Source organism: Panthera uncia, chromosome B1, assembly GCF_023721935.1.
Source record: "Panthera uncia isolate 11264 chromosome B1, Puncia_PCG_1.0, whole genome shotgun sequence".
NCBI lineage: Eukaryota > Metazoa > Chordata > Mammalia > Carnivora > Felidae > Panthera > Panthera uncia.
In genome coordinates, this window is record NC_064811.1 from 109,078,722 (window position 1) to 109,094,301 (window position 15,580).

A 15,580-nucleotide genomic window follows, 5' to 3' on the forward strand; every position below is an offset into this window, starting at 1 on the left:
TAATATTATAAATATTAATAATCATTAATAATTATTAATAATTAATAATTAATATTAATAAAATATTAAATAAATATATAATATATAATATATATTATATTTATATATATATTTATATTTATATATATTTATTATATATATTTATATATATTTATATATATAAATATATAGAGAGATAAATAAATAAATACTAAAAGCAACAAAGATTAGAAAAGACCATAGAACACCACCAGAAACTCCAACTCTACAAACATCATAATGGCAATAAATTCATATCTTTCAGTACTCACTCAAAATGTCAACGGAATCAATGGTCCAATCAAAAGACATAGGGTAACAGAATGGATAAGAAAACAAGATCTATCTATATGCTGTTTACAAGAGACCCACTTTAGACCTAAAGACACCTTCAGATTGAAAATAAGGGGATGGAGAACCATATATCATGTTAATGCTCAACAAAACAAAGCCAGAGTAGCCATACTTATAATCAGACAATCTAGGCTTTAAAATAAAGTCTGTATCAAGAGATGCAGAAGGTCATTATATCATAATCAAGGGGTCTATAAACCAAGAAGACCTAACTATTGTAAACATTTATGCACCAAATGTGGGGCACCCAAATATATAAATCAATTAATCACAAACATAAAAAAAAAAACTAATTGATAGTAATACCATAATAGTAGGAGACTTCAACATCCCACCCACTGCAATGGACAGATCATCTAATCAAAAAATCAACAAGGACAATGGCTTTGAATGACACACTGGACCAGAAGGACTTAACAGATATATTCAGAACATTTCATCCAAGAGCAGCAGAATATACATTCTCCTCCAGTGCACATGGAACGTTCTCCAGAATAGACCATATACTGGGACACAAATCAGCCCTATGTAAGTCCAAAAAGATTGAGATCATACCGTGCATATTTTCAGACCACAACGCTATGAAACTCGAAATCAACCACAAGAAAAAATTTGGAAAGGTAACAAATACTTGGAGACTAAAGAACATCCTACTAAAGAATGAATGGGCTAGGCAAGAAGTTAAAGAGGAAATTAAAAAGTATATGAAAGTCAATGAAAATCATAAGATCACAACCCAAATCCTCTGGGATGCAGCAAAGGCGGTCATAAGAGGAAAGTGTAGAGCAATCCAGGCCTTCCTAAAGAAGGAAGAAAGATCTCAGATATACAACCTAACCTTATGCCTTAAGGAACAGGGGAAAGAACAGCAAATAAAACTCCAAACCAGCAGAAGACAGAAAATAATAAAGATTAGAGCAGAAATTAATGCTATCAAAACAAACAAACAAACAAAAAAAAACAGTAGAACAGACCAATAAAACCAGAAGCTGGTTCTTTGAAAGAATTAACAAAATTGATAAACCACTAGCCAGTTTGATCAAGAAGAAAAAGGAAAGGACCCAAATAAATAAAATAATTAAAGAGGAGAGATCACTACCAGCATAGCAGAAATGAAAACAATAATAAGAGAATATTATGAGCAATTATATGCCAATAAAATGGGCAATCTGGAAGAAATGGACAAATTCCTAGAAACATATACACTACCAAAATTGAAACAGGAAGAAATAGAAAATTTGAGCAGACCCACAGCCAGTAAGGAAATTGAATTAGTAATCAAAAATCTGCCAAAAAACGAGTCCAGGGCCAGATGGCTTCCTAGGCGAATTCTACCAAACATTTAAGGAACAGTTAACACCTATTCCCTTGAAGCTGTTTCAAAAAATAGAAATGGAAGGAAAACTTTCAAACTCTTTCTATGAAGCTAGAATTACCTTGATTCCAAAACCAGAGACCCCACTAAAAAGGAGAACTATAGACCAATTTCCCTGATGAACATGGATCCAAAAATCCTCAACAAGACATTAGCCAACCGGATCCAACAATACATTAAAAAATTTATTCACCACGACCAAGTGGGATTTATACCAGGGATGCAGGGCTGGTTCAATATCTGCAAAACAATTAATGTGATTCATCACATCAATAAAAGAAAGGACAAGAACCATATGATCCTCTCAGTAGATGCAGAGAAAGCATTTGACAAAATACAGCATCATTTCTTGATAAAAGCCCTCAAGAAAGTAGGGAGAGAAGGATCATACCTCGAGATCATAAAAGCCATATATGAATGACACAACGCTAATGTCATCCACAATGGGGAAAAACTGAAAACTTTCCCCCTAAGGTCAGGAACAAGACAGGGATATCCACTCTCGCCACTGTTATTCAGTATAGTATTAGAAGTCTTAGCCTCTGCAATCAGACAACACAAAGAAATAAAAGGCATCCAAATTGGCCAGGAGGAGGTCAAACTTGGCAGACGACATGATACTCTATATGGAAAACCCAAAAGATTCCACCAAAAAACTGCTAGAATTCATTCATGAATTCAGCAAAGTTGCAGGATATAAAATCAATGCACAGAAATCAGTTGCATTCCTATACACTAACAATGAAGTGACAGAAAGAGAAATTACGGAATCCATCCTATTTACAGTTGTACCAAAAACCACAAAATACCTAGGAATAAATCTAACCAAAGAGGTGAAAAATCTATACGCTGAAAACTATAGAAAGCTTATGAAAGACCTTGAAGAAGACACAAAAAATGGAAAAATTTTCCATGCTTCTACAAAGGAAAAACAAATATTGTTAAAATGTGGATACTACCCAAAGTAATCTACATATTCAATGCAATCCCTATCAAAATAACACCAGCATTCTTCACAGAGCTAGCACAAATAATCCTAAAATTTGTATGGAACAAGAAAAGACCCCGAATAGCCAAAGCAATCTTGAAAAAGAAAACCAAAGCAGGAGGCATCACAATCCCAGACTTCAAACTATACTACAAAGCTGTAATCATCAAGACAGTATGGTACTGGCACAAGAACAAACACTCAGATCAATGGAACAGAATAAAGAATTCAGAAATGGACACACAAACGTATGGCCAACTAATCTTTGACAAAGCAGGATAGAATATCCAATGGAATAAAGACAGTCTCTTCAGCAAGTGGTGCTGGGAAATCTGGACAGTGACATGCAGAAGAATGAACCTGGACCACTTTCTCACACCATACACAAAAACTCAAAATGCATGAAAGACCTCAATGTAAGACAGGAAGCCATCAAAATCCTCGAGGAGAAAGCAGGCAAAAACCTCTTTGATCTTGGCCACAGCACCTTCTTACTCAACATGTCTCTGGAGGCAAGGGAAACAAAAGCAAAAATGAACTACTGGGACCTCATCAAGATAAAATCTTCTGCACAGAGAAGGAAACAATCAGCAAAACTAAAAGGCAACTTATAGAATGGGAGAAGATATTTGCAAATGAAATATCAGGTAAAGGATTAGTATCCAAAATCTACAAAGAATTTATCAAACTCAATACCCAAAAAACAAATAATCCAGTGAAGAAATGGGTGAAAGACATGAATAGACACTTCTCCAAAGAAGACATCTAGATGGCCAACTGACACATGAAACAATGCTCAACATCACTCATCATCAGGGAAATACAAATCAAAACCACAACGAGATACCACCTTATACCTGTCAGAATGGCTAACATTAACAACTCAGGCAAAAACAGAAGTTGGCGACGATGCAGAGAAAGAGGATCTTTTTTGCATGTTGGTGGCAATGCAAGCTGGTGCAGCCACTCTGGAAAAGATAAGGAGGTTCCTCAAAAAACTAAAAATAGAACCACCCTACGACCCAGAAATTGCACTACTAAGCATTTATCCATTGGATACACGTATGCTGTTTCGAAGGGACACATGCACCCCAGTGTTTATAGCAGCACTATCGACAATACCCAAAGTATGGAAAGAGCCCAAATGTCCATCAAAGGATGAATGGATAAAGATGTGGTATATATACAGAATGGAGTATTACTCGGCAATCAAAAAGAATGAAATCTTGCCATTTGCAATGATGTGGATGGAACTGGAGGGTATTATGCTAAGTGAAATGAGTCAGTCAGAGAAAGACAAAAATCATATAGCTTCACTCATATGAGGACTTTAAGAGATGAACAGATGAACATAAGGGAAGGGAAACAAAAATAATATAAAAACAAGGAGGGGGACAAAACAGAAAAGACTCATAAATATTGAGAACAAACTGAGTGTTACTGGAGTAGTGGGAGGGGGGATAGGTTAAATGGGTAAAGGGACACTAAGGAATCTACCCCTGAAATCATTGTTGCACTATAGGCTAACTAATTTGGATGTAAATTTAAAAATAAATAAAATTAAAATTAAAAAAATTAAAAAAAAGAATCTACTTGTATTTAAATGGAAAGAAGAAAAACAAAATTGCTATACATCTCTGCCTCTTACAACCTTGATGTACTTTTTAACACATAGACTCTCTTTCTCTTAGACTCCTGATTACTTACAACATTTTCCTTGAAATTATTTTATAATCTATAGTCAGAGTTTTACAAATTGCTCGTCTGATTGAGACCTCTTTATTCAAAACACTTAAAATACTTCTCAGTAAAATAAAGGGCAAATTGATAGGCCCATTATTAAATAGCCTTAGACTGGCCTCAATTTATCTTTCCAGAGTAATTCCCTTAGTCAATTTATTCAGTATATATTTATTTTCCTGCATTCACAGACATTGACCCAAACTCTAACTAACTAAAGGGTTGACATTCCCTTGAATGAGTTTTACAATTTTGTACAACTATAGTTGAATTTATCTGGAATACCATTCTTTTATTGTTTTTTGTTCTTGATTGGTTTACCTAAAAAGTCACCTTAAAGATACTTTCTTTTAATAGTTTTCTGATTACCTCAGCGGAAAATATGTCTCCCAACTCCAAATTCTTATAGTACTTTTTTAGAGACATTTGTATGGCTTGTACTATTTTGACTTTTAATGATTAATGTTTAAACCTTAGCTTTCTAGTGTGTTAGCTACTGGTAATCAAGAAAGGGGTGCTATGTCTCTATCACATATAGCAAAAAGTTGTTACACATTTTTTCAAAGAACTAGTGAATAAATCGTTTATTCTGGATTGTTTAAAATCTAGGCTCTCTTATGATTGAGAAAAGAACAAATACAGTCAGTTCATTTGTTTTGTATTCTATTTTCTTTCATTTCTACTTTATTCAGAATAGATTTAGAATCTTTTTTGTGTGTGTTCCATGTGTTTTTCGACTTACATCTTTGTATAAAAGGTGTTTCCTTATGTTACAATAAAAAAAACATAACCATGATGTCTAATGTTTTCGTGGATTTAGAAGTTTGCATAGGTACTAATAAACAATTTCTATCACTTTAGTATTCCTTTAGGTATTTGGTGAATATTATTGACCATTGTATTTTATGCATTGTGTAGTGTGTGCTGTTGCTTAGCTGTTTCTTTTCATTAACAACTTCTTTTTTCCTTCTTCTGTGAAACATTGGAGATTTTCATATAAAAATAAAATTTATAACATTTTCCAACTTCCTAACACAGGCAAATCTTTAGATTATTAATTATTAAAAAAGCAAGAACATATGCCTCCTTATTAATTAAAAAAACATTAACATGAGATACACTACTGGGGTGCCTGAGTGGCTCAGTTGGTTAAGCGTCTGACTTAGTCTCAGGTCATGACCTCACAGTTCATGAATTGAAGCCCCGCATCTGGCCTTGTGCTGACAGCTCAGAGCCTGGAGCCTGCTTCAGTTTCTGTGTCTCCCTCTCTCTCTTCCCCTCCCCTGCTTGTACTCTCTCTCTCTCTCAAAAATGAATACATATTAAAAAAAATTATAAAATAAAATAAAATAAAATAAAATAAAATAAAATAAGATGCACCACTAACATGTAAAGGCTAAGACTGAACTAAGGCAAAATCAATTCTATTATATTGCCAAAAGCACCACCTCTTTGCCAATATGGAAAATATATAAATCCAACATATCAAATGAAAGCGAAGTAATGAGAAACTCTCTATCTGAAAGAAATTTGAACTTATTTTAGGTGTAGTTCTTTGAAAATCATAATGGAAATAAAGATGGATGATGTCCAGTGTTATCAACAAAAGAAAGTGAGAAGGGGTCCCTAGTTCAAAAAACATCTTATTTTAAAAAAAGAATACTTATTAATGTTAAAAATTTCTTGGGGCGCCTGGGTGGCTTGGTCGGTTGAGCGTCCGACTTCAGCTCAGGTCATGATCTCACGGGCCATGAGTTCGAGCCCCGCGTCGAGTTCTGTGCTGACAGCTCAGAGCCTGGAGCCTGTTTCAGATTCTGTGTCTCCCTCTCTCTCTGCCCCTCCCCTGTGCATGCTCTGTCTCTCTCTGTCTCAAAAATAAATAAAAAAGTTAAAAAAAATTTCTTATTTTACTGAAATATTCTGAAACACTATGTTCTTTCCCTCTAATGTTCTTAAATTGAAAGTATTGAAAGAATCGACATCACCTCCCTTCTCTGTGTTAGAAGGTGCTCCACCTTTTCTTCAAATAGGCCATTTGTTCCCATGTTCTCCTATTCTGGCTAGAATAACATGAGTAAGCTGTCATAAAGTACTGACAGAGGCCAAATCCCTAAATTTCATCTAATTTTACCAGACACTCCAGGGTAAGTCACAAATATTATTATTTTCTTAAATGTCTCAAATCATTATAATCTAGTTGTCAGGACTGTAGAGTAAAATTATAACTATTCTGAAATAGTGAGAGAGATGATACCCAATAACAAATATTATAATACTTCCAGATGGATCTTTACATCTTTGCTTTCTTGGTAACACACAGGTTCTCCATAATATCGGGCATGAGTAGGTAAAAATAACCTTGTTAAATCAGATAATTTTTACATATTATATAAGGACAAGGTGAAGAAGAAATGTTGTAAGGTAGATATTTACATTTTTCAACAGGTAGTTTCAATTAATGGGTGAAGAAATTCAGACTGCTGGATATTATATATCTAATTCCATCATCAATATGGAAGGACATATTAAGTAAAAGCATATTTTTATTCCGTGCTTAACACACACACACACTTTTCTATCTTGGGTAAAATTATGAATGTCAGAAAAATTCCTTGGTGTCATGAACTTCAATTCTTATGAACAGAAAAACAAATCATTTAAAAAGCAAAATAAGAACAAATAATGACAAAGTATGAAAACTGCAGACTAGTAATGTGAAAGTGCTTATTCTGATACAGTGATTTTTTGAATAACTGGGATATAAATAATGAACAGTGATTATTCATTTTAAGCTTTGAAATAATTTTAAGCTTAGGAAATAATCCCCGATTTAAAAAAGTTTGGCAAGGTTCCTAGCAAGAAAATTTGATGCTTTCAATGAGTGGAAAGAAACTAGAGAATCGAAGAAGGATACATGGTAGCTTCAGAGGGTGAAGCAGGATCAGTAAATAAAAGGGGTTTCTCTCGCAAAAGGAAATATTTTACTATTGATTCTACTTGTAATGCAAAATCAGTAGAGGGTTTGAAGAAGGAGGTAGCATAATGTTTTTTTATATTTTATAAATATCTTTCTGACTGTTGTGAGAAACATTTGGGAGGAATAAGAATGGAAGCAATAAAAAAAAAATTAGCCCTGAGAAGACATTATAACAGTCTGGACTAAGATGTCTGCATCCCAGAATGGGACAAAATAATGGACTTGCTCTGCAATGGAAAGTGATGTAATATTTCTATCTTGGATATTGGTAATGGTTTTCTTCGCCGAAATGAAGCCCCATCTGAAGAAAATTATTATGTTGCCCTTAATGCTTCCATATAATTCCATTAACAGAGAATTTAAATCTTTATAGTAATGATAATTATAGTTAACTTATATTTATAAATATCTGATAATTATAAATCTATAGACTAATTATTACAAATTGTCCACTTGAAGATATATTTATTATCTTGTTTGATCTATACATTGCTGAGATAAATCTTATGTAGGTTTAGATTCATGACAACATTAAAAAGAAGATTTTATGTGTAAATATACAGATATCTGATTACCTCTGAAAACTTTGGGAATATTTATTGACACAGAATCTATATTCTTTCATTCCTACAAGAAACAATTGTTGGAACCAAATAACAGAAATCTATTAAACTGGTGCTTAACTCTCCAAATTACCACACTGTTTTCCTTTCTTTCTTTTTCTTACCTGAACACTGTTGACATTATTTTCATATACTTTGCATATCAAATACTATAAGAAAAAGACCAAATAAAACTAATCCTGGAAGAAGAATACTTTGAACTGAAAGTATATATATATATATATATATATATATACCCATTCTCAAAAAGATAGCTAGATTATTTCTATGGTTTGATAAATCAGTATACTTCTCCTTTGTTTTCAAGGAGAAAGTTTTGTTATGAGAATTCTATTTTGCATTTTTGCATTTTTAATTTATTGCTATTTCACTTAGTGTTGATTCATGTCAGTGGAAGTTGTCACCATAACTGAATTCAATTAGCCTTTCTATCCCTTGTCCTCAGATTCTGTTGTGAAAAGCCAATAAATCATGTGATGTCACAATTATAACATTGTACAAATAATAACCAGGCTCTTGCAGTATATGACATTCCTTTTATGAACTATAAAGAGTAGGGCATATGAATAATAAGAAAAAGTCTTTCTACCATATTTTCTCTGAATTAGCACACAACTGACAGACTTCTCATGTATGAAGTTTCTACCAGCCAAAATAGTTAGGTAATTGCTTATTAAAATGAATAAAATTGGGCCTGGGAGTGACATCATTCTTTCCCCCAGACCCACTGACATGTTTGTTTCACTAGAAATTGCATTCATATACAAAATCTGAAGCTCACGAATAAAGTGATTTGCACAAGACCAAATGAGTTTCAAAAAGTGGAAGTAGGATTTGGGTACAAGTTTTTGTTGTTGTTGTTGTTGTTGTTGTTGTTTATTTTTTTCTGTTACAACACCTTGCCTGCAGTGAAGATCCTCCCTGATCCCAGCATCTTTTAACTCTTAAAATAGTAAGTCCTGTTTCAGGCAAGATAGGCTACATTATGCTGCAATAGAAAACAATGCTACATTTCAGTGGTTTACAATGAAGGTTTATTCTCACCCACTCTACATGTTCATAGTGTTTTGACTAAGGGTTTATTCTTCTTTGTGCTTTTTCAGGACCTTGGTTGATGTAGCAGTTCTCTTTAAAGCATTTTCCTATCACAAAAGCAGAATAGAAGGAAAATATATCAACCATGAACTGGCTCTTCAGGTTTCTGTTCAGAAGCGACAAATGTCACATTTCACTAGCCCCGGCAAATCATCTCATGATGTCTGAGAGGAACGATTGGTATGTATTATCATCTCAAGGAAAGTGATACTGAATATTTTGGGGCAATATAGTCTGCCAGGAAACCATTACAGAAATTACACACTCAGAAAATATGCACCGGAAGAAATCATAAAATAACAGATAATGATTGAATCAATGAATATCACATAGTGAAATCTGAGAAGACGTTTTAGGTCAGAAATGCAGGCTATAATCAGAATGTAAATGGACATGGCTGACAGAGTATGGGGACAATTCTGTAACTAGAAAACTCAAACAATGTTAAAATGCTAAGAATCTTCAAGATGAGCTTTACAAAACATTTACCAATGTTGAGTAAATAACAAATTAAACTAATTGAAACATGTAAAATATATGAGTGATAGTAAGGGAGAAATTGTAAAGCAATATACTTGTCATATTGCAAAGCTCTTCAGATGCTAACAGTAAAGGGAGAAGGCAAATGTAGAGTTGCTATTAACTCTACAGCAAATAGAGTTGCTATTAACAAATACATCAAAACTATCAATATTTTCTCTCAAAATGTGTTCTTTTAAGTTTAAAAATGAATTTTTTTTTCTTCCTGCAGTCTAGACACAAAGGAAAATCACTGAACTCAGGTCCTTATGAATGTTTCTCTTTTCCAAATGAGGTTTTCTATTGCTAATCATTTTGAATGCCTGCCAGATCACTTGGACTCTTAATCGGCAGGACAACACAGATGTCTGTGTGCCACTGAACAGCTTTCAGGTGAAATAACATCCCAGGCAAAAAGTAGAATTGACATCCAGCATGCTGATGAAAACTATAGGACTTACAATTCATCAACTGAATAACATTTGAGCAAGCAGCCTTTTCAAAAAATAAATATTTTTCTCCAATAGGTCATCATATATCATGCTAGAAACTTGGAAACTTACTTTTAAGACAATTTAGCAGTTTGTCTCTTTCCATATACCAAAGATGTACCTTTCTAAATTTAGAATGCTTAGTGGATTTTATGAAGGATTTGCCATATTTTGTGCTTTAATCTTTTTTATGATTCTTGAAACCCTTGTTATTTTTTTCTTTTGCATTTAATAAAACTTAGCAGCAAGCAAAAAATCACATTTCCACACCACTGTTTATTGCATTAAAAAAGACAGCGTATTCATTTCAACGCTCTTAGCACATGGGTAGAGTTCCTATGTACCAGGTGGGCATAATTAGGTTGGAATGTGGTTTGGCTGACAAATTATTTCCTATTGGATGCATAATGCCTCTGTAGCATCCCCACAGAAAAGGAAATAAAAGGAAATATTATTGAGAAGCTTTTGGAAAATATTTGATAGGCAACCATGGTTGGATTTATGCAAATATAGCTTTAAAAACTCCAACATTCTGAGGCCATGTAATTAAGGAGAATGGAGATTGTTTTAATGAGAAAATTTCTAAAATTGGTCACTAAAGTAAAAGGATTTGATAAATTTAATCTTGATAGTTGATGTACTGAATTGTTCTCTTTCATTGACAGGTTTGTAAATCATTTAGCCAGCAAAGCAGTTGCATGATAACAAAGTTGATATAAATAATAATTGATTTTATATTAGCCCAGCAAACTGGCTCATTTATTTTGTTATGGAAGCAAGAATCACTTGTTTCAACAATTACTCATACCAGTAATTAGATGAGAAGACATAAAACGGAATCCTTATTCAAAAAAATAAAGAAAAAAAAGCAAAACAAAACTTCTGAAAGCCAATGAAAATAAATTTTGGAACAACAAGGGAATATTACTATGCAGGCAAGCAAAGTTTAAGATGAGCTGCAAGGTCTATTTCGCAGTCAAGGCTAACATATACTTGGGCATATGGAGAGACACTTAGGAAAACAGTTTTCTCTGCCATCCTGGTTCCTGGTGGCTCTTGATAACAATTGTTGAAACTTAAATTTTAAACCTTGAACTGATTATAAAAGTTTCCTTGTTTGAAAACTTTTGATAACTTTCACAAATGTAAATATCATATTATAATTTTATCAATCACCATTAAAACTCAAATTGATATTTTCTTGGTTACACTATGACTGTATATTTTATGCCAATTTAAAGTACAATTATCAGCCTTCCTATAAAGCTTTATTGGAGATAAATAAATTTATGAACCATACTAAGAGTAGATTAAGCAAAATATAGATGCAATAATATATTATGAAGATAATGTCTATATTACTAAAGTGCCTAGATAAGAAATATTCCAGATAGCTGTGTTTTATAATTTCTCAATCACCAAATTAATAAATGACTTCATTTGTTTCATAATATTTACCCTAGTATTTCAAAAAAGGGACATTGTGGAAAATGTGATTATAATTCATATTTGAAAGGCAAGCGCAAGGGGCAATTCCAGAAATGGTGAAAAATAATCTTAAATGTAAGTGTAATACATGATGGCACTCTACTGGATAAACTGATGTCCAAGTCTAAAGCACATAATTGTTCTCGAGTCCTGTGACTGTATTTTAATCATGGATTATGTAGTAATAATTTCTATGTCTTACCTTATTTCCATACCTATCAAAGAATCTTAGAATTATAGCAGGATCAATGGCAATTGATACTGGTCTTCATTTGGAATATCTTCCAAATGAGCCCTCATTAAAGGCCTTGGTGCAGGCAAGTATATTGGTTGATGATGCCAGAAAGCAAAAGTGAGGACTTAGATAAGACAAGACTGGGAAAAGCTAATAAAGGGTGTGTTGAGGGAGTTATTGCTGTTGGTGAATAAATCTCAATTCTGCTGAGATGTTTCAGAGAAGAAGCGTTACAGTCATCTTGCTTGGACCTGAGTGACATTAACCTCTCACTCTCCCAACAGTCTACCTGTTGGAAACAGTCTACCTGTTTCTGCACTGAGGTGGATGAAGCTCCCTGGAGACACAGCCCTCAGGCAGAGAAGACTGATAAGGAGCATACAGTCACTATAAGTGCTGAAAAGATGGGGGTTGGGGTGAGGGGAATCCACAGCATTTGCTACTGTATCATTGGAAGAATTCATAAGAATAATTTAAAATACTTTTGTTACAATATGAAATTCATGCTATTCTCAGAAAGAAAAAGTGGCTTTCCCTTCATGAGTGTATACATATAGCTAAATTATTACTTAATTTTTAATATATATTTATTTATTTTGAGAGAAAGAGAGAATAGGAGAGGGAAAGAGAGAGAGGGAGGGAGAGTGAGAATCCCAAGCAGACTCCGCACTGCTAGTGAGGAGCCCAATACGGGGCTGAAATTTACAAACCATGGGATCATGACCTGGGCCAAGATCAAGAGTCAGATGCTTAACCGCTTAACCGACTGAGCCACCCAGGAGCCTCTATTACATTTTTTTCCATCTTACACAAACACACCCAATTTTTTCAAAGAAACTATAAAATCAGCTTTCTTAATATATCTCAAGATTTCTTTTCTCTCACAATCATCTACAGCTGTTGAATTTCAGTTCCTCATCAATTTTCAATTAGAATACCATACTTCCTGCTTTGTATTTTTCCCTGATTCCATCTTTCCTCTTCTTATATCATCTTACATTACACTCTCAGATATTTTAAATAATATAACAAGGATGTAACTCACTACCTTTAAAATTCTCTGTGGTTCCTCATTGCATTCTAAATGGTGTCACATATGCAGCCTTTTCTTAATTGTTCCATACAGATTTTTTTCCAATGTATCCCATCATACGACTTTCTTCGCATAGTTCTTATTCCAGCCATAAATAAGTTACACTTACTGAACCTTAATTTATTTTTCCTTCTCGTCTCTATAAAATGATTAGATCTCTGTCCTTTCATGTGAAGATGACTTCTCATATAAAAATGTGTTCTTTCTTTTTTCTTGCTTGCTTTCTTCCCTCCTTCCTCTCTTCCCTTCCCTTCCCTTTCTATTTTATTTTAAAGCTTTTTTTCTTCTGTTTTTTGTATTAACCCACTTCCTTCTTTTGTATTTTTTTTTTAGTTTTTATTTAAATTCCAGTTAACATATAGTATATTATTAGTTTCAGGTGTATAATTTAGTGATTCAACTCTTCCATACAACACCTCGTGCTCATCACAGCAAGTGCCCTCCTTAATCCCCACCACTTATTTCACCCATCTCCCCACACACCATCCTTCTCATAACCTTCAGTTTGTTCTCCATAGTTAACAGTCTGTTTCTTGATTTGCCTCTCTCTCTCACTTTTCCTTTTGCCCCTTTGTTTTATTTCTTAAATTCCACTTATGTGTGAAATCAAATGGTATTTGTCTTTGACTTATTTCACTTAGCATAACACTAGCTTCATCCATGTCATTGCAAATGGCAAGACTTCATTCATTTTTATTGCTGAATAATATTCCATTGTATGTGTATAGCATCTCTTCTTCATGCATTCAACAGGCAATGGACACTTGGGCTGTTTCTATAATTTGGCTATTGCAGACAATGCTGCTAAAAATACTGGGGTACATGCATCCCTTTGAATTAGTATTTTTTTTGTATTCTTTAAATAAATACCTAGTAATGTGATTGCTGGATCATTGGGTAGTTCTATTTTTAACTTTTTGAGGAATCTGTATACTTTTTTCCAGAGTGGGTGCACCAGTTTGCATTCCCACCAATAGTGCAAAAGGGTTCCTCTTTCTACATATCCTCACCAAAATCTGTTGTTTCTTGTGTGGTTGAGTTTAGCCATCCTGTTAGATGTGAGGAGATATCTCACTGTAGTTTTGATTTCTATTTCCACAATGATCAGTGATGTTGAGCATCTTTTCAAGTGTTAGTTGGCTCTCTGCATGTCCTCTTTGGAAAAAAAAAATGTTTATTCATGTCTAATTTTTAACTGTATTATTCATTCTTGGGGTATTGAGTTTAATAAGTTCTTTATAGATTTCAGATACTGACCCTTTATCAGATATGCCATTTAGAAATACCTTCTCCCATTCCAAAGGTTGTATTTTAGTTTTATTGATTGACTCCTTTGTGATGCAGAATGTCTAATTAGGGTTCTTTCTATCTTGGGTTGACTGAGGTATGAATACATTCTACACTGACAAGGGCCTACATTGCAAATATTTTACTTTCAAGTAAAGTAAATAGACAAGGACTAGAAACATGACTTTTGAAAGTCAAAGGCACATGGGGGACATAAATAGGATAAAGTTGTGACACTGGCAGAGGAGTTTTAAGTAAGATTTCATTGGAGATAGTGACCAGCATTCTAAATATCTCATACCTTCATCAAGTAGGAGGGTTTGGGGGTGTCTTCATTTCATTTCCAGCCAAATGAGAACAGCATTAATTGGGTGACTCAGAAAGGCAAGTTGGAGGACCACAGAGGACAGATATCTGACTCCAACTGAAGACACTGAGAAAACAAGAGATCAACTGCTAGCAGCCATATAAGCAGACAAAGAATAAGTACCCCCCTCCCCCCATATTATATATATTTCATTTAGGCAATATCAAAGGGTATTTCCTTAGCATTTTATATTAGCCAAATGGAAAGACAGAAACTTGAAAGAATTGTAAACACTTGTAGGAAAAGTTTATATAAATTGGGCCAGGGAAAGAAAACAGAATTCGATGGGGAGTCACTGGCCAGAGCCGAATGCATCACTCATGTCAAAGGAAATGCAGGTAAGCGATCTCCACCAGTGGAGAGTTCCTCAAAAGCCATTAAAGCACCCTCAAAAGAGAGAGATTTAAACACTTCTGGGCTCATAGATTTCAAGGGGATGTGGAAATAATGCTTGCTAAAAGTAATTTTTGTGCGTCTCCTAACTCTGTTTCCGCAGACCAACCCCAATGTGGTCAGAAACCGCACTTGGCAAGCTGACAGAAGAGATTGGGTGGAAAGAGAAGGCTGACCACATCCCTGTCCTTGACCACAGATGACCCAAGAGGAACAGGTTAACATTTGCATGGGAGTGGGCATTCCAATGACCAGAGTAAGAACATTTAACGACTGAAGGAAAATATGAGTCTTCATTACATAAAAGTAACCTGAAAAGTCATGAGGCTCATCTGCATTTTCCTCTGGGAACAGAATAAAATCTTTTCTCCTGAATATATTTGAAACAAGTTAGGTAAACAAAGAAAAGTTACTCAACTACATGACATGAGCCTTGTCAGATAAAAATGCATAATTTGCACACAGAATAGAAGGAAAGAATTATAGGATTATTATAATTTGGAAAAATAATTACTTTTCTCAGGTTACTAACATTAT

General features: G+C 34.0%; 1 long non-coding RNA gene across 1 annotated transcript in view; it reads left to right on the top strand.

Moving 5' to 3' along the window:
• The window catches only part of LOC125923976 (uncharacterized), a 37,798-nt gene extending 22,500 nt beyond the window's left edge, over window positions 1-15,298 (top strand). The window contains exons 4-5 of the long non-coding RNA XR_007458208.1: window positions 9,179-9,350; window positions 15,147-15,298. This is a non-coding gene — a long non-coding RNA (uncharacterized LOC125923976). The remainder of the gene's footprint in view (window positions 1-9,178; window positions 9,351-15,146) is intronic.
• Window positions 15,299-15,580: the final 282 nt, after the last annotated feature.